Source organism: Caretta caretta, chromosome 20 (genome assembly GCF_965140235.1).
Source record: "Caretta caretta isolate rCarCar2 chromosome 20, rCarCar1.hap1, whole genome shotgun sequence".
Lineage (NCBI taxonomy): Eukaryota > Metazoa > Chordata > Testudines > Cheloniidae > Caretta > Caretta caretta.
In genome coordinates this window covers 199,347-218,989 of record NC_134225.1, presented here as the reverse complement: position 1 = coordinate 218,989, position 19,643 = coordinate 199,347, and the positions used below count along the sequence as shown (strand labels likewise).

The 19,643-nt window shown below is 50.1% G+C and overlaps 1 protein-coding gene and 1 long non-coding RNA gene across 4 annotated transcripts in view; one reads left to right on the top strand and one right to left on the bottom strand.

Moving 5' to 3' along the window:
• ASIC1 (acid sensing ion channel subunit 1) overlaps positions 1-19,643 on the bottom strand; it is a 119,991-nt gene that overhangs the window by 31,197 nt on the left and 69,151 nt on the right. Inside the window, exon 1 of one of the 3 annotated variants that reach the window (XM_075121421.1) lies at positions 12,336-12,452. The exons of the other annotated variants lie outside the window; for them this stretch is intronic. The gene's annotated coding sequence lies outside the window, so the exon portion shown is untranslated. Of the gene's footprint in view, positions 1-12,335; positions 12,453-19,643 lie in introns of those variants that run through there. 3 annotated transcript variants of the gene reach the window in all.
• On the top strand, positions 4,327-17,419 carry LOC142069613 (uncharacterized). Its single transcript, XR_012665539.1, has 3 exons — positions 4,327-4,578; positions 14,838-14,949; positions 15,440-17,419. It is a non-coding gene; the product is annotated as an uncharacterized LOC142069613 (long non-coding RNA).

Sequence of the window (19,643 nt, the reverse complement as noted above, 5' to 3'; positions counted from 1 at the left end):
CAGCAGCCACTGCTCATGGGGAGGCCCTACCTGGGGATGACCGAACCAGGTGCTGGCAGTGCTAGAGGTGGGTCAGCAGGGGGGAGATAGAGGGGATCCAGAATGGCTTGGCATGGTCCTCAGAGTGCAGCCTGGGGAGACCTCTGGCTCTGAAGTCCCACCCCTTCTCTTTTCTGCTACAGCAATCTCCTGAGACATCCACTATACACTTGACAACCTGCCTCACTGAGGGGGAAGAAAAGAAACAAATGGGAAACTCTTGCAATTAATTCCACCATGACTGCATTTTCTCTGAGTAGCTCTGAGCCAGGTTCCAGTTTGCCCCACTCATAAGGACAGGATTCCTGCCCTCAAAGCATAGCTGCCAAGGCCAAGGGACAGAGATGGGAAAGGAGGTACTAGTAACCCATTTCCTTTCCTTACCAGCCTGGGATTGTGACCTGGGGGGTGAGGTGGGGTGGGGGGCACATGTTGGGGGGGAGAAAGAATGGCTCAGTGGTCACAGCCCTGGCCTAGAACTCAGAAAACCCAAGTTCAATTCCTAACTCTGCCACAGATTCTCTGTGCCCCACTCCCCGAGCTGTACCATAGCCATGCCCTGCCTCCCCAGGGAGCATGAGAATAGATCTGTTACAGGTGGTGCAGCACTTGGACACCACAGTAATTGGGGCTCAGTACCCACCAGAGATAAGGGCTTTACCATGCCAAAGGTAGGTGTCCTCTCAGGGTGGAACATGTTCTTTATCTAGCAGCCATGCCTTGCCCAAAGCACTGGGCTCATCACACTGAGACACTGATGCCATAGCAGGACAGAACCTTAAAGGCCTGTTGGAGGAGAGGTGCTGCAGAGGATGGAACAATCCAACACCTGCAAACAGGGCAGGGGTAAAGATTTAATGCCTTTTCTTGTAAATAATTGAAAGGAGGACTCCCTTAAGAGGGCTGGAAGAGCCAAAGCTGTAATGAAAGCACTCCATCATCAGACTTTCTACTCAGCTTAAACAACTCACAGCGATTTACTGCTTGCTTGGGCAGCACTGGATTTACTGCCCACACACCCCTTGTGCGCACTGAGTGGAGGGGACGGAGGGCGTGGGGGAGAGAGAAGAGGTTCACCTGGTCCTGCAGGGAACCTGGCCCACGCAGTTCCCAGTCCTATGCCTTTCAAGCACTGGGCATGATCCCAGCCCAATGTGCCAAATTCTCCTCTGGCATATGCCACCCCCACTCCACTGATTCCACTGGGCACTGCACAGGGGTGAGTGACTTCTTCTGCTAGCCCCAACAGGCCCAGCTCACCCCTATGGTAACTTCACTGATGACTTTGCCCCAGTGAGCCATGTCCCCCAGACTCTGCATATAGCTTCCACTATCTACTAAAAGCGGCTCTCAGCCCAGGCCTTGCTGCAGCTGGGGCCAGAGGCAGGTTTCATGGCCCTCCCCCCACACTCCTTGCTTTATTCTTTGACCCTTCTCCATCCCCTTGCCCTCCCTTTGCTCACTTAGCACTTAGGCTCAAGTTACCCCAGACAAGAGGAGTGCTGACACCCAAGCCCAGCAGGAAGGCAAGTGCCTGCAGCACTAAGGTGACCCTTGAAACCTTAGTCAGGCTTTATGGCAGAAATATTCTGAAGGCAGGTTCCAGCAATTAAAAAGCTCTTAGCACTAACGAGCCAGGCAGGGCAGCAGGGCAGGACCTGTGCCCCCTTGCCTAATTAGTGTCCCCATCCCAGGTGGGGTGGGAGCAATGTCAGCTCCTGCATTAACCTTGGCACAATTTGTCAGCTGGGAGATGACACTTCAAGGCGTCTGTCTCTTGGATGAATCCTGACAAAGCTAGGTCCAGAGCATGTCCATTGCAGCTCCTCATTGGATGTATCTATACTGAGTTTAAATGCCCTTGGCTGGCCTGCACCAGCTGACTCAGGCTCATGGGGCTACAAAGGTGTAATACAGGCATTCGGACTGGGCTGGAGCCCGGGCTCTGGGACCCAAGCCAGAACATCCACATGGCAATAGTAGAGTCCAGCAGCCCACATCAGTTGACATGGGCCAGCTGTGCATTTTACTGAAGTGTAAAAAGAACAGGAGTACTTGTGGCACCTTAGAGACTAACAAATTTATTTGAGCATAAGCTTTCGTGAGCTATAGCTCACTTCATCGGATACATTCAGTGGACAATACAGTGGGGAGATTTATATACATAGAGAACATGAAACAATGGGTGTTGCCATACACACATGGGGAAATAGTTTTACTTTGAGTAATGACCCATCCACTCCCAGTCTCTATTCAAGCCTAAGTTAATTGTATCCAGTTTGCAAATTAATTCCAATTCAGCAGTCTCTTGCTGGAGTCTGTTTTTGAAGTTTTTTTGTTGAAGAATAGCAACTTTTAGGTCTGTAATCGAGTGACCAGAGAGATTGAAGTGTTCTCCCACTGGTTTTTGAACGTTATAATTCTTGACGTCTGATTTGTGTCCATTTATTCTTTTACGTAGAGACTGTCCAGTTTGACCAATGTACATGGCAGAGGGGCATTGCTGGCACATGATGGCATATATCACGTTGGTAGATGTGCAGGTGAACGAGCCTCTGATAGCGTGGCCGATGTGATTAGGCCCTATGATGGTGTCCCCTGAATAGATATGTGGACACAGTTGGCAACGGGCTTTGTTGCAAGGATAGGTTCCTGGGTTAGTGGTTCTGTTGTGTGGTATGTGGTTGCTGGTGAGTATTTGCTTCAGGTTCGGGGGCTGTCTGTAGGCAAGGACTGGCCTGTCTCCCAAGATCTGTGAGAGTGATGGGTCGTCCTTCAGGATAGATTGTAGATCCTTGATGATGCGTTGGAGAGGTTTTAGTTGGGGGCTGAAGGTGATGGCTAGTGGCGTTCTGCTATTTTCTTTGTTAGGCCTGTCCTGTAGTAGGTGACTTCTGGGAACTCTTCTGGCTCTATCAATCTGTTTCTTCACTTCAGCAGGTGGGTACTGTAGTTGTAAGAATGCTTGATAGAGTTCTTGTAGGTGTTTGTCTCTGTCTGAGGGGTTGGAGCAAATGCGGTTGTATCGCAGAGCTTGGCTGTAGACAATGGATCATGTGGTGTGATCTGGATGAAAGCTGGAGGCATGTAGGTAGGAATAGCGGTCAGTAGGTTTCCGGTATAGGGTGGTGTTTATGTGACCATTGCTTATTAGCACTGTAGTGTCCAGGAAGTGGATCTCTTGTGTGGACTGGTCCAGGCTGAGGTTGATGGTGGGATGGAAATTGTTGAAATCATGGTGGAATTCCTCAAGGGCTTCTTTTCCATGGGTCCAGATGATGAAGATGTCATCAATGTAGCACAAGTAGAGTAGGGGCGTTAGGGGACGAGAGCTGAGGAAGCGTTGTTCTAAGTCAGCCATAAAAATGTTGGCATACTGTGGGGCCATGCGGGTACCCATGACAGTGCCGCTGATTTGAAGGTATACATTGTCCCCAAACATGAAATAGTTATGGGTGAGGACAAAGTCAACGTTCAGCCACCAGGTTTGCCGTGACATTATCGGGGATAGTGTTCCTGACGGCTTGTAGTCCATCTTTGTGTGGAATGTTGATGTAGAGGGCTTCTACATACTTTGTGAGGCCTGGCTCTGTGGGGTACTGAGCACCCTTGACTCCCATGCAGCAGGCAAAGGAAGGCTCTGGCTGCCACGCAGGATTGGGCCCTCAGTGAGGGGCTCTGTCTTGAACTAACCACTCTTTCAGCTATGTGTCTGCTAGGAACTAAATGATGCCAGGCTGCCGCCCACATCCACACACTGGGCCGCAGCCCAGATCTAAGGACCTATGAATCCTTGTCTTGAATCACACGCCCCAGACCAGTTCTCTGAGAATACCATTATCTACCATGTGCTGCGCTGCACTATTTCTGTCTGCATGTTCTGGGCACGTGCACAACGTGGTGCAGCAGATATTTCCTGGGGCCTGTGTAGCAAGAGTCGCGTGGCCTGCAGGGGAGGGTGTTGCTGCAAACCCTAGTCTGTGTTCCATGAGCCTTGGGCTGCATGTGTGACTGAGTTGCTAATTTAAGCTGCAGAAGGCTGGATCTCTGAACTCCTTCCAGCTCTTCCCTTATCAGGAGTTATTTTTACCCTTTTTCAGGTAAGGTATTTTTTTTGTAAGTGGGAGGGGAGGCATGTGGGAGGTGTTAAAAATAGACATGGAAACAGAACCAGTGCAGACCTTGGGTGCCGCACCAGCCAAGTGCCTGCGTCTGCACTTCTGGAGCCACTTCCATTCCAAGGTGCAGATCACTGAGCCAGTGCCCTGTGGGAGGGGGTGGAGGAGGCATATCATGGGAATCACTGAGCCAGCCCCCTGCCAGTCATTTGGGGTCAGGAAAGAAGCAGGACAGCTCCGTACAAGGGCAGCTGCTGCCTTAGGAATGCGTAGAGCGGATGCTGGTTCTGATTGGCTCCAGGAGCTGATGGGACAGGAGAGAAGCAGCAAAGTGTGGGAACCAGAGGAGGCTTTTGTACCTCAACTTCAGCTTGAAAAGGCTGAATCCCTGCCTTTATCAACAGACTTCTCAGAGCCTTGGGTGAGTCCTGGGGGGATGAGAAGCCTGGGGGCTTTCTTAGAGGCCCCAGGTGGATGGGAGAAGCCTGGGACCAAGAGTCCGCAGGGAGGGCGGCAGATGGAAGGGGCCTGGAGTCTCCTGGGTGGGTGGGAGGAACCTGGGGGCCTGGAGTCCCCAGGATGGAAGGAAGCCTGGATTCAGGGCTGAAGCAGCCTCAGGTGAAGAGCTCCAATGACCTGCACACACTTCCAGTTGCTTGTCACTGAGCAGCCAGCAAGGAACTGGATCGAGCTCATGATTCAGCCACCAAAGAATCTCCATGGCATCTCCTCAACCCAGCCACTATCTGACCCAAGGAGGGAGATAGTCCAGTGGTTGCAGCACAAGTCTGGGGCTCAGGAGATCTGGGTCTAATTACTTGCTTTGCTACCAGCTTCCTGGGCAAGTACCTTAGTCTCTCTGTGCCTCAGTTCCTCCTGCATATGTGACTGAGGTGAGTAAAGAATTGCAAAGACTTCTGTTATTAGGGGACATAGAGGCCCCAAACCTAGAAAGAGAATCTTGGTCCCTTCTCCTGTCCATGTCAGGCCTGAATCTCTGCTCCGCCCCTCCTCAAGCTAGCTGGGATTTCAGTCACAATGTCTCCCTCCAGGACTTGGAGTGGCTCTGGTCATGTGGCCTGCTTTGTCTTCTTTGCCAGCACAATGAAGATCAAGAGACACTGAGAACTGTTCCTGGCCCCAACTCTGACATCATGACCCTGTTCCTATCATGACACCTGCTGCTGGGTTCCACCCCTCCTGCGGCTGAGAGCATCAGTAACATGAGCTAATAAGATGTTTCTCTTTCCCCTTCGGGTTGGAATATGGGGAGGTAACGGCCAGCAGCTGCTCAATTCATGCCCAGCCTTGCTGGGAGACTGAAGAGGAAACAAGCCCTCAAGGAGTGAGTGGTGGGAGAGACTGGGGGGAGAGCAAGGCTCTGGAGCCACCCAGACCCAATACACTCTGCTCTGTGCAGAACAGGCCGGGCACTGGGGCACCAAACCAGCTATGTTTGCGGAGGGAAACCTCCCCAGTGCTATGGTGCTTGACCTGTTCCTTATCTGCCACACTTGTCCAGGGGCGCCCCCAGACATTTTCTCCATGGTACGCAGCTTCAATCCCTGCTGGAGCTGCTGGCCCCACTGCCTCATCTGCTGAGTCCATGGCACACTCAGCCCCCACCTTGCAGCCTGCCCCCTCCATGTGCAATGTCATCCCCCTTCCTGAGAGGAGACACAGGCTGCTGGGAAGGGGGAGAAGCCAGGCAGGTTCCCAGGTGGGGGGTCCTGGTGCAGGACCTGGCCCCATGCCAGTAGCAAGGAGGAGCGGTGCTGGCCACCCCACTGCCCAGTATGCCCACTTAGGTTTGGCCCTGTGGCCCCTCTGATGTGATGGAGGACCACAAGCCAAACCTGAGCAGCGCTTCAACCTTTCCCCACGTGCTCAGGGAGCACACCACCACTCACTCAAGTTTGGGAAACTGAGGCACAAGGGAAGTCAGTGATTTGCCCATGGTTACACAGAGAGTCAGCAGCTGATCTGGAACGAGGACCCAAGAGTGCTGGCTCCCAGGCCCCTGTTTTAATCATTAGACCCCACTGTCCTCCCAAGGTTGGGAAGAGAACAGAGGAGTCCTGGCTCCCAGACTTTTGCTTCCCCACTAGACCCATTGCCTTCCCCATTAGGCACCTCCATGATGTGCTCTGAGCTATCTCTGCGATTGTGATGAGCTGCTCCATGCTCAGGGGATGTGCTACCTGCCTTCCCCCACTCTGCCTCCTGAGGTTGGGCCTCTGGAGCTCTTACACCCACTGCTGTAAAAGGGCGTGGACATGCTCCGGGTCCGTGAGCTGTAGGGCAGATCCCCCTCACCCTGTTACTACAAAGGGTGACTAATAGAAGGCTCTTCCTCTTGCTCTGTCCTGCAGCTCAGGGCGAGACCGTGGTCTCATGCATCAAGATGTACAGGGTTCTGGCTAGAAGCCACAAAGGGCTAGTGGATGAGGCCTTCCTCCGCTGCCACTCCCCTAGAACTCTGATCCCAGCCACCTCCTTCCTGGAATCTGAGAGACAGGGGTCCGCAGGGCTGGTGGGAAGTGCAGAGAAAGCAGGCAGAGCTGACAGCCGCAATGGCACATTTCACAGCCTCTCATGCTTTAATTGCCGGAGAGATCGAAGCCTGGATGGAGATATCACAGTGATAAACCAATCCTCAAGAAGGCGGGTAGAAAACAACACGGCGAGCGCCACCGTACCCCAATCCTTCAAGCAGCAATCACATACCAGAGAATCACCTTTCAGAGCCAGACCAATTCATTTAATAACCAGTATCAAATACTCCCCTCCTCCCTTTGGTAGCATCACCAAGATCCAGTGACTAGAGCAAGGGACTGGAAGCCAGCACTCCTGGGTTCTCTTTGAAGCTCAGGAAGGAAGAGATGTCTAGTGGTTGGAGATGGGGACTGGGAGCCATGTCCAGTGGTTAATGCACTTCCTGGCCTTTTGAGAGCTGCTGATTAATAATATTCACCTTCTTCCTGACATGGCAGCTTTAGCGAGGATGAGGGGAGGGGAAAACAGAGGCTCCCTGGATTCTCCTTCAGGTGGGGGCTGATGGGAGAAGGGTTGTTTCCTGCCCAGAATAAGCAGTAATGGGGTATGAGGGTCTGAGTTTGCTCCCAGTGTAATCGGTTGTGTGGAGCAGCTGGTCTCTCTCATCCCCCCCAGGAGCTGGAATCGATCAGGATTCAAGTGAACAGCTGTCCAGAGTAATCAGGAGTGGAATCCAGGGAATGAATATCTCATGGGGCAGCATGATGACACCAGGAGTCCATGGAGTCCTGCCTTCTCAGGGGGTCTCTGCCACACCACCCTGGGCTCTAGCAGAGAACAGCGTGGAGTGTGCATTAGAAGGACAGCCTTAGGGTGCAGGGAAGGGGAAGAGGCACAGTTCAGAACACACCAGGCTCCACTAATCCCTAGACTGAGACAGCTCCCCCATCCTGAGATCTCCTGATCTGACCCTAACCCCAGGTGCTGGGGAGACACTGGTTATATTCCAGCACTGGCAATTACGTTTGCCCTGCGTAGACTCCCCAACATCAGTGCTAGGCAGATCTGAGATTCTCTTTCATGTCCCATCCTAACACTGCTGTGAGGCTGCGAAACAGCCAATGTGCTCCAAACAGTATGCAACAGTTCCTGACTGTATGTATATACATGTACAGTCTGTATATATTACACACACACACACAGACTGTTCAAGATGAGATAGATAGATACTCCTTTAGGGTGAAAGGTCCTACAATGTAATTTATTGTTGTTATGATTTATTATTTGCTTAAGACCTGCCAAACTCAGAGCCAGGTGCCCGATATGTCACACAGAGCCCAATACCCAACATGCCATGTCACACAGAGCCCAGTACCACACATGACACATGGCATGGAGTCCAGTACCACACATGACACTTTTGCCCCCACTGCTTCCCTTGGAAGGTTGTTCCAGAACTTCACTCCTCTGATGGTTAGAAACCTTCGTCTAATTTCTAGTCTAAATTTCCTGGTGGCCAGTTTATATCCATTTGTAATTGTGTCCACATTGGTACTGAGCTTAAATAATTCCTCTCCCTCTCTGGTATTTATCCCTCTGATATATTTATAGAGAGCAATCATATCTCCCCTCAACCTTCTTTTAGTTAGGCTAAACAAGTCCAGCTCCTTGAGTCTCCTTTCATAAGACAAGTTTTCCATTCCTTGGATCATCCTAGTAGCCCTTCTCTGTACCTGTTCCAGTTTGAATTCATCCTTCTTAAAAATGGGAGACCAGAACTGCACACAGTATTCCAGGTGAGCTCTCACCAGTGCCTTGTATAATGGTACTAAAACCTCCTTATCCCTACTGGATTAAATTTCATCCTATTACTATTACTCCAGTTTACAAGGTCATCCAGATCCTCCTGTAGGATATCCCTGTCCTTCTCTAAATTGGCAATACCTCCCAGCTTTGTATCATCCACAAACTTTATTAGCACACTCCCACTTTTTGTGCCAAGGTCAGTAATAAAAAGATTAAATAAGATTGGTCCCAAAACCGATCCTTGAGGAACTCCACTGGTAATCTCCCTCCAGCCTGACAGTTCACCTTTCAGTAGGACCCGTTGTAGTCTCCCCTTTAACCAATTCCTTATCCACCTTTCAATTTTCCTATTGATCCCCATCTTATCCAATTTAACTAATAATTCCCCATGTGGCACGGTATCAAATGCCTTTCTAAAATCTAGGTAAATTAGATCCACTGCATTTCCTTTGTCTAAAAAATCTGTTACTTTCTCAGAGAAGGAGATCAGGTTGGTTTGGCACGATCTACCTTTTGTAAAACCATCTTGTATTTTGTCCCATTTACCATTGACTTCAATGTCCTTAACTACCTTCTCCTTCAAAATTTTTTCCAAGACCTTGCATACTACAGATGTCAAACTAACAGTCCTATAATTACCCGGATCACTTTTTTTCCCTTTCTTAAAAATAGGAACTATGTTAGCAATTCTCCAATCATACGGTACAATCCCTGAGTTTACAGATTCATTAAAAATTCTTGCTAATGGGTTTGCAATTTCATGTGCCAATTCCTTTAATATTCTTGGATGAACATTATCTGGGCCCCCCGATTTAGTCCCATTAAGCTGTTTGAGTTTCACTTCTACCTCAAATATGGTAAAGTCTACCTCCATATCCTCATTCCCATTTGTCATGATACCATTATCCCTAAGATCCTCTTTAGTCTTATTAAAGACTGAGGCAAAGTATTTGTTTAGATATTGGGCCATGCCTAATTATCCTTGACCTCCACTCCATCCTCAGTGTTTAGCGGTCCCACTTCTTCTTTCTTTGTTTTCTTCTTATTTATATGACTATAGAACCTTTTACTATTGGTTTTAATTCCCTTTGCAAGGTCCAACTCTACTTGACTTTTAGCCTGTCTCACTTTATCCCTACATGTTCTGACCTCAATAAGGTAGCTTTCCTTGCTGATCCCTCCCATCTTCCACTCCCTGTATGCTTTCTGCTTTTTCTTAATCACCTCTCTGAGATGCTTGCTCATCCAGTTTGGTCTACAACTCCTGCCTATGGATTTTTTCCCCTTTCTTGGGATGCAGGCTTCCGATAGCTTCTGCAGCTTTGATTTAAAATAATCCCAGGCCTCCTCTACCTTTAGATCTATAAATTCTTCAGTCCAATCCACTTTCCTAACTAATTTCCTTAATTTTTAAAAGTCATCCCTTTTGAAATCAAAAACCCTAGTTGCAGATTTATTTTTGTTAATCCTTCCGTTCAGTTTGAACTGAATTAGCTCATGATCACTTGAGCCAAGACTATCCCCTACAACCATTTCTTCTATGAGGTTCTCACTACTCACCAAAACCAAATCTAAAATGGCATCCCCTCTAGTTGGTTCAGCAACTACTTGCTGAAGGAATCCATCAGCTATCGCATCTAGGAAAATCTGAGCCCTATTATTATTACTAGCACTCGTCCTCCAGTCTATATCTGGGAAGTTAAAGTCTCCCATGATCACACAGTTTTCATTAGTATTTACTTTATTAAAAACATTTAAAAGGGCTCTATCCATATCCAAATTAGATCCCGGTGGTCTATAGCACACCCCAAGCACTATCCCAGGGGAGGCTCTAATAGTTTTCTTCCCCAATGTAATTTTTGCCCAGACGGACTCAGTCATATCCATTTCATTGCTTCTTATTTCTTTACATTCTACCTCATCATTGATATACAATGCTACTCCACCACCTTTACCTTTATTTTGGTCTTTCCTAGACAGCACATACCCCTCAATACCTGTAGTCCAGTCATGACTCCTATTCCACCATGTTTCTGTTATCCCTAGAATATCTGGTTTCACTTCCTGCACCAGTAGCTCTAGTTCCTCCATTTTGTTACCTAGGCTCCTCGCATTAGTGTACAAACATCTTCATTTTTGCTGTTTGGCCTCACTCACATTCTGTACCCTATTAGGCAGGTCATTCTACAGCCAGTATAACCTATTAGACTGGTATCTACACTGCCCTTCCTCCTACCCACGGCTGTATCCTTTCTTACTTCGTTTTCTTTCCTCTCAATGCTAAAATCCGGCGTGGAGATTACCTGGACATCTCCCAACCATCTCCCCCAAATTCCTAGTTTAAAGCTCTCTTAATCAGTTGTGCCAGCCTCCATCCTAGAAGTCTATTTCCTTCCCTACTCAGACGAAGTCCATCCCGAGAGAAGTGTCCTCTGTCCATGAATGGCTCCCAGTGGCCACACATCCCAAAGCCCTCCTTATAGCACCACTGCCTAAGCCATCTGTTGATAGTCATAATCTTGTCACACCTTTGTTGCCCTTCTCTAGGAACAGGCAGAATCCCACTAAAGATCACCTGAGCCTCGATTTCCTTAAGCGTCTTCCCCAGCCTAGCATAGTCTCCCTTAATACTTTCCAGCGAGAATCTAGCTGTATCATTTGTTCCCACATGAAGGATAATTAGGGGATTCTTTCCTGCTCCCTTTAGAATCCTTTTCAACCTCAGGTCTACATCCCGTATCTTAGCACCTGGAAGACAGCACACCCTCCTATTCTCTGGATCAGCTCTGGTTACAGGCCTATCTATTCTTCTCAGTAAAGAGTCCCCAGTCACATAGACCTGCCTTTTCCTAGTGACGGTGCTATTCTCCAGTCTATCCCCTGTTCCCTCTGGCTGCAAGTTCTTTCCATTCCTATTCTCCCTTGTAATCCTCTTTAACCCATCCTGTATCCTCCTGGGGCTCATATTTGGTGTAATCTCCATTAACTCTTCCCCTTTTCCTATAGGACTAGCCGCTCTTCTCTTCTTCCTTGCCCTTCCACCTTCAGTGACTATCTGCTGAGCCCCTTCTTCATTTTCCAACTCCGCAAACCTATTCTTGAGCTCTATTTCTCCTTCACTAGCCCGTTTTTTCCTCTGCCTGGTTCTTTTAGTCACATGCTTCCACTGACCACTTTCCTCACCCAGTCTCCCCTCAGAATTCCCCAGCCCTGATTCCACCTGCAAGTCTGAGCTTTTCCCTTCAGATACCTCATGTCTTTGCTCCATAATCTGCTCAAACCCCTTCCTAAACTCTACCAGACTTTCCACCTGCATCTCCAAACCTCGCATCTTTTCCTCCATCATCTCTATCAGACGGCATTTCATACAGACAAAACTCTTACCAGGTGCCCCCTCCAGGATCATGTACATATCACAGCTTCCACATCCAGTCATCTCCATTGTGTCTTCTGCTACATGGGACACTCCCACTGCTGCCTCTCTATCTGTGATAGCCTTGCCACCTAAATCCTGTTAATCTGGGAAAAACAAACCACACCCAAAACACCACCTCCCACAGCAAAAAACAAACAAACCCCCCCCCCAAAAAACAAACAAGCACCACAAGACAAACTCCCCTTTCGAATTCCCACTCAAACTCCCCTGTTTACAGGCAGTAGGATCCTCCAAGCCCACTGTTATTTTCTGTCCCGACTAGGGAGGGGCCAGTGGAGTGCTGCCAGGAGCCCCTTCCATGCTGAGACCTCCTAAGCAGGCTGGGACCTCCTAGGCAGCATCAGCTGGGTGAGTCAGAGCCAGGGAGAACCACGGGGTCTGTCTGTGTCTAGTAGCCACAATTCAGAATCCTCTTCATAGCCATCTGAGACAAGTCCTACCTGATCCCTACTGAGGGGGCAGCATGCTCAGGTCCAACCTCCCGATCCTGCCCTGGCCTCTGGGTGAGTTCAGCTCCAGGTCTGACGGTCACAGCTCAGCAAAGATCAAGGGGCCTGTGGCTGCTCCACGGACCTCCTTCTTCTGGACTTCCTCCCATTGGGTACCTGTTCCTCCAGAGGCCACAAGATGGCAGCACCTCACTTCAGTCTGCCAGGAGAGGGGTCTTCTGGGCTGGGATTTGGTTGGGCTCCTTGGGCTGGCAGAACAGAGTGCTGGGCACACAAGATGCTCTGCCGTGCAGTTAGGAAACCAGTGAGAATGTGTGTCAGATCCCAGCCACGGAGTTAAAGGTGTAGGGAAGGGTGTACGGAATCTACTGTCCCTCTACTACTTCCAAGACCCCTTTTGTCGGTTAGCCCCATGTCAGGTTGGACCCCTCACACCTTGTGCTCCCCACGCTGGGATTAGGGGGGAAATGAGTGACTCTGAAGAGTAAATGTATCTGCCCACAGTGAGACAGAGGATACACTCCTCCACTGGACAGTGAAATTATACTAGAGCCCCTTCCCTGCCTTGGGAGAGGAGGGGAATTCAGTCTCCGTTCAGTCCTTGGCTAATGAGAAGCCAGTCAGTGGTTTCCTGACATGGAAACCCATGTCCTAGGAATTCGGCTGAGAACAGCTCATTCATTTCACACTACCAAATGGCTTTGGGCTCTAGTGACCTGAATTTAAACTTGCACCCTAAGGGGAAAAAGTTTGATGGCCAGTCTGTAAGCCAGTCAGGTGCCCCTTGCCTGGCCCAAGAAGCTGCATCCCAGTGCCCACCATCAGCACCTCTGAGAAAAAAACCAGCATGTGCCACTTGGCCCCAGCTGCACCCCTGGAAACTGCTTTGCTAATGCTGCAGCAGAGGGATGCTTGTGCCTGTGTGAGAGATAGGAACGCACAGTGGAGCAGCAGGGGCTGCTCAGCTAGAAAGTGAGTGGATGTCTCAGCCCAGTTCATCATTTCACTTGGGGCTGTCTGAGAAACTGAACAAAGAATCCAGCACTTGTTCTCTCTCTCTTTCTCACTCATTTCCCTCCGTTAGCCCGGTGAGAGTGGCTCTTGCTCATCCGTATGCCTAGCTCACGGTACTTGTGCTCCCCAGCAGCAGTTCCACACTCTTGAGTTGAACCGTCACATCCCCTGATAGCAGAGACCTCTCTGGTGTGCATGCTGCGGGGACATAGCATGGGGCAGCCAACTGACATGGTCCCCTTCCCAGATCTGACAGCTTGGGCAGCTCCGCTCAATGGGACTGCAGGTGAGTTAGGTGATCTCCCGTTCAGACAAGGGGTCAAACCATGGTATGTTGGGAGTGTAGTCCATAACTCTCTACACAGATCAGGTTTAAATCTAGAGCATGGCGCCTCGAGGGTATAACTGAGGTTCAGAGCTGGAACAATAATACATGGCAGGGGGAGCCTCAGACCCATACAGGCAATGGAAGCCCTTCTGTCCCAGGATGGTGTGAGCCCAGAACTCAAGTCAAGGATTTGACCTAGCACAAATGCAGAGCTGCTGTAGCACATTCCTGCCCCCACCTCCCATCAAAGCTGCATGGATGCTGCTCCCTGACTTGCTCTCTAACGCCAGCTTGGGGATGTGGGGGCAAGGGGGGATCACCCACGCAGCTCTGATCAATGCCTGGACTAATCTTCTCTTGCCACTTACACCTCACCTTCCCAGCTCCAGGCTCCCTCTTATCAGATCCTGCCACCTTGCATCTGTTCCCTTCACTGGCCGAGCTGAGCGTGGCTTGTGTTATCCGGCTCTTTATCCCCAAGATTAGATGCGTCACAGTGGATTAGCATGTCACATTCTAATGCAGAAAAATTAATGATTAAAGCAAAGTTTTGCCCATGTATAATTCACCCCCTCCCTACCCTTCCACACCTTGTCTCCTTGGGCTCTGAGATCTAGGGGAATTCAACAGGGAGGATGCCTCCGTGTGTCCATGCACCACAGTTAGGGTAGAAGTAGCTTCCCTCACCCCTGACACCCTAAATTGGGGCTGGGGAGATTAATCCTAGGGTGCAGGAGAGCTATGTGGATGGATGGGAAATCCCCAAGGGAGAGGTCAGCAAGCCCTGAAAAGACAGTGGATGGGGTGGGGGTGGAAGAAACTGGTGGTGGGGGGGACAGGACACGAAATGAACTGTACAACAGGGATAATCCCAGCATCCATCCCATAATAACCTGAACAGTCTTTCCTGTCCTCCAGCCCATAACACCCTGGGGGCAGCTAGCCCCAGCCTCCATAGTAATCAAACCCTAGGGGCTGCCCTATCCCTCATCCCTTCACGGATGGATGTAGCTGGTAAGCTGGAGTTACCTGGACACAACCATGGTCCCAGGCACTTGCACCCTAGCTTTGCAGACACTCTAAGATGCTCACTACTCCACTGGGAAATGTTAAGAATCAATTTTTTAGCACAATTTTGCAATTATTCACAGTGTCTGGTAAAGGGGGAAGCAAGAAAGCCAGCAAAACCTTCATGTTCATGGCTTGGGGAAGGTACCTGTAGGAGCCTTGAGACCCCGGAACCGTTCCGGACTATACGGACAGGTAAGAGAGCCTTATGGTGCTACCCTGCAGTTCTAGGACCCTTAGTGTCTGAGCACATAAAAAGATCCTGCAGCCTTAGGAAAAGTAGAAATCCATCCAATGCCCACAGCCTCTGCATTTCCATCCTCTGACCTGACTAATCAGATGAGATAAGGAAACACACCTGAGGGAGAGAGGAAGTGCAGGGGAAAAGATGCAAAGCATGGTGGGGACACAGACTGGGATTGCAGAGGCGGAGACATGAGGGATGTGGGGGGAGAGATGGGGAATGTAGAAGGGGAGAGATGAAGAGCATATGGTTGTAGCTAAGGCTCTCTTCTAATGCGAGTGAAGCAGGAATTGCTGGGCCAGGCAGTTCCACTGTCCTTGACTCATTCTGTGGCCACAGGTGCAGCAGGATGGCTCAGGTTAGCACCTGACATTACACGCCATTGGAGCTGCAGATGCACCAACACATTTATGTGCATGTTCTTCCCTTTCATTTCCCCAGAGCTTCAGCTGTCAAGGGAACCCTGCTCGTCCTCTGGACCCCAAGCCCACCTCCTGGGATATGTGCACCCAACACCCTGCTCTTGGCATTAGCCTGTGCCCTGTGGATAAGATGCTGAGTCGGGCCTCCTAGATTCTCTTCCTGGTGATGGTGTAGAGTGTGACCTGTGGATCAGAGCCAGAGGGGAATTGGAAATCAGGGTTCCATCCCCATCTATGGGAGGGAGTGTGCTGCCAGCCGCAAGTCAGGCCCCTGGGGTTCTTGTCCTGCTGTGCTGCCTGGCAGATTTACCTGTGGCTCAGTGAGGTCAGTTGCTGGAATTTACCAGCTCCGCACTAGAGGAGTCACAGACCCAATGTGCTATCAAAGGAGCCATTTTCATCCTTCAGTCCCAGAGCTGGAAATGCCATACACTGCAGAAAGTTCACCATGCTGCCACCAGCACCACATGCCCTCTCTCCCCAGGGACATTCCCACTGCTTGGGGGGAGCTGGAGAGTCTCCAGACCATGCTGGGTGACCCTGGGAACAGGGATGGGTCCTGGCCCGATACCTCTCCCTGAACCAGGCAGGAAGGCAATTCCAGGATTATCAAGAGAGTCTAGACAGGATCAGAGACACTGGGAGCAGTGGGCATGAAGCAGGCATAGCCCCCCCGGGACAGATGTTCCCCTGATCAAACCCTATGGAGCCTTTGGGAGGCACAGGGAGAGGAGGGGAGATGGGGCTGGGTAACAGTGGGGCCTAAAGGGAAGAGTGTTGAGAAGACCCAGGGCTGTGGGCTCAGCAGAAATCCCTGGAGGGGAGGGGCTATGGGAGCAATGAGGCCCCTGGGAAGGGGCAAGCAAGGCAACTCCAGGGGGAGGGGAATGACAGGGCTCTAAAGTGCCAGGGACCTGTCCCATGACAGTAGGTGTGGAAGTGGTTTCCCTTCGTGGTCTCTGCCCCATGTGTCCCCAGTGGAGCCCCCTGCACTACTTTGCTCTCTGGCTGAGCCCCAAGGAGCATCTCCGATCCCAGCAGCTGGAACATCTGAATAAAGTCAAAGTGGAGGTGAGTGGCTGCACTGGAAAGTCGATCAGAAGGATGTGCCAGCCCACCCTGTCTCCCCATCTATCCTGTCTCCCACTCCACTTGACCCTGTCCTGTTCTGTCCCACCCCATTCTTCCCAGCCTGGATCTGTCCTGCCCCACCCCAATCTGCCCATCTGTTCTGCTCCACTCCCACCCTGTCATATTCCCCAACATCATCCCAATCCCTCCAGTTTGTCCTGCCCCCTACATCTCACCCCACAACACCCCAATCTCCCTGCCCTCATTCCCATCCTGTCCCCCTACATCCGATCCCACCTCATCCTTGGTTCTGTGGTTTCATTCCCCTATATCCCACCCCACATGGCCCCAAACTCCCTTGCCTCATCCTGTCAGCCCTGTCCCATCCCCCTACAACCCATCCCCTATCACCCTAATCCCCCTAGCTCTGTCCCTTTTAATCCATGTGACTCACAGGCTGGTCTCCTCTGGACAATAAACCAAACAGGGCAGGAAAACCAAACAATGATGGATATTTATGTTACTACCTGGCACTCCAGCCCACTGTGCCCCACTCCCACAGGCAGAGCTGTCTGGGGGCACCCAGGCACCTTTGTTTGAAAGCCCTGCAAGTCCTGGGGTTCCTGGAACCCGATGGGGACCTGGACCCGGGGGCACAGGCAGGCTCACAACTCCGACTCACTTCATAGAATCATAGAATATAAGGGTTGGAAGGGACCCCAGGTGGTCATCTAGTCCAACCCCCTGCTCGAAGCAGGACCAAATCCCAGTTAAATCATCCCAGCCAGGGCTTTGTCAAGCCTGACCTTAAAAACCTCTAAGGAAGGAGATTCTACCACCTCCCTAGGTAACGCATTCCAGTGTTTCACCACCCTCTTAGTGAAAAAGTTTTTCCTAATATCCAATCTAAACCTCCCCCACTGCAACTTGAGACCATTACTCCTCGTTCTGTCATCTGCTACCATTGAGAACAGTCTAGAGCCATCCTCTTTGGAACCCCCTTTCAGGTAGTTGAAAGCAGCTATCAAATCCCCCCTCATTCTTCTCTTCTGCAGGCTAAACAATCCCAGCTCCCTCAGCCTCTCCTCATAACTCATGTGTTCCAGACCCCTAATCATTTTTGTTGCCCTTCGCTGGACTTTCTCCAATTTATCCACATCCTTCTTGAAGTGTGGGGCCCAAAACTGGACACAGTACTCCAGATGAGGCCTCACCAATGTCGAATAGTTATGGTGACAAAGGAGCCCATGCAGGAAAGGAATTTGGAACAGCAGTGTGGATGATTAAGAGAGATGGAGAGGGGAAGGAAGGGAGGGAGAGAGAAACGGGACAAAGGCGGCAGTGTAATGTAGAGGGAGAGGTTGCTCACCTTGTGCAGTAACAGGAGTTCTTCAAGATGTGTGTCCCTACAGTGCTCTACTTGAGGTGCACACGGTGCCTTTGATTGGGGATTTTCAGTAGCAGATCCTGTTCGGACTATGCATGTACTCTCCCTTCTAGAGAGATGTGTGGGCACACCGTCCTCAGTTCCTTCTCCACTATGAAGTCCCAAAGATGAGACTCCAAAGCAGAGGGGACGGAAGGTAGGGACTAGAGCACCCAAAGTGGGACACATCTCTAAGAATTCCAGTTACTGTGCAAGGTGAGTAACCTCTTCTTCTTTGAATAGCGTCCTTATGGGGGCTCCACTTCAGGTGACTTCTGAGCAGTATCTGCAACGGCAGGAGGATATGGGTAGATACACATAGAAAACACTTTTTCTCCAAGGGATGAGAAATGCATTTCCAAAGATTGATGACCCAGACCTGCTCTCAAGCAGAATTTCTTGAACTTTCTGCTGGTGGCAGCTGCAAAGAGGTCCACTTTTGGAAACCCCCAAATTAGAAACATGTATTTGACAGTCTGAGAGTCAAGTTCCTGCTCATAATCTTGGGAGAAATGCCTACTAAGATTGACAGCCATAGTATTATGAATGACTTACACCAGTTCCAGAGATTCACTGCTTTGGCACAGAGGGGGATTTCCCTCCCTCCCCCGATGATGATGTATGTAAAATATCCAGGTTATGTTGTCTGACTTGATTTTCATGCATTGGCCCCTGATGTTGGGGAGGAAGTGTATACAGGCATTCCTGACAGCTCTTAATTCCAGGAAACTGATGTGAAGATGAGACTCTTGGGTAGACATTTGCTGAGAATGGTGAGTGTCCCTAGATGTGCTCCCCAGCCCATGAAGGATACAGCCAAAGTTATGGTGACTGTTGGAGGAGGTTGGCTGAAAGTAACTCCTGGACTCACTTTGGAAGGATCTTTCCACCAGCTGAGTAAATCCAGAACTCAACAAGGGACAGAAGCCATCCTGTCTAGACTGTGTTTGTTTGGAATCTAAACTGTTCTGAGCCATCCCTGAAAGCAGCAAAGGTGCAACCTGGCATATTGGGCATGCTGCCATGTGTCCCAGTAGTTGAAGGCAATTTCTTGTTGATGTCTGTGGGCTTATTTGAAACCTCTAACCTTGAAATTTGGAGAAGAGCTTAAGTCCATAAAAAGGAAGGTCTTCTCAGTATTCTGGCCCTCCCTAGGAAAGCTAGACAATGTAGCAAAGATATGCAATAAAGGTGGAGCAGGCTGCAATGTCGGCTGCATCTAGGGTGCTTGCAAGAAGACTCTTACTACGAGCTGACCTAGAACTGTGATGGCCTTGAACTGCTCACAAGGTGTCACAGCAAGGTGGTCAATAAAACAGTTGAATTTGTCATAATTGGTATAGTTGTACTTCGCCATTAGAAAATTAGGTGCTCTGCTTCCATCTCTCTTTTGGCTCCAGCCCAGCTCCTGCTCCTGCTCCACTCCTGCAGCCTTGTTTCTGCACAGCAGGGATCCTGTGCCTTTCCTTTGCACTTTCGATCTCAGCAGACCTTCCCCATGCGGGCCTTGGTGGCACCAACCCTCTCCTGCGGGTGCAGCCCTTGAGTGTACAAGCTCTCACACAGACATGCGAAAGGGATGAAATGTTCTAAACTCCCTCTCGTGCCTCCAGCAACTAACAAAGAGCCTCAGCATTGCTCTGTTTAGCCCTTGCTTGGGTTATCAGCCATGGTGCCTGACATCTGCTGTAATAGACTTTAATAAAAGGCACATTATGGTGAGTAA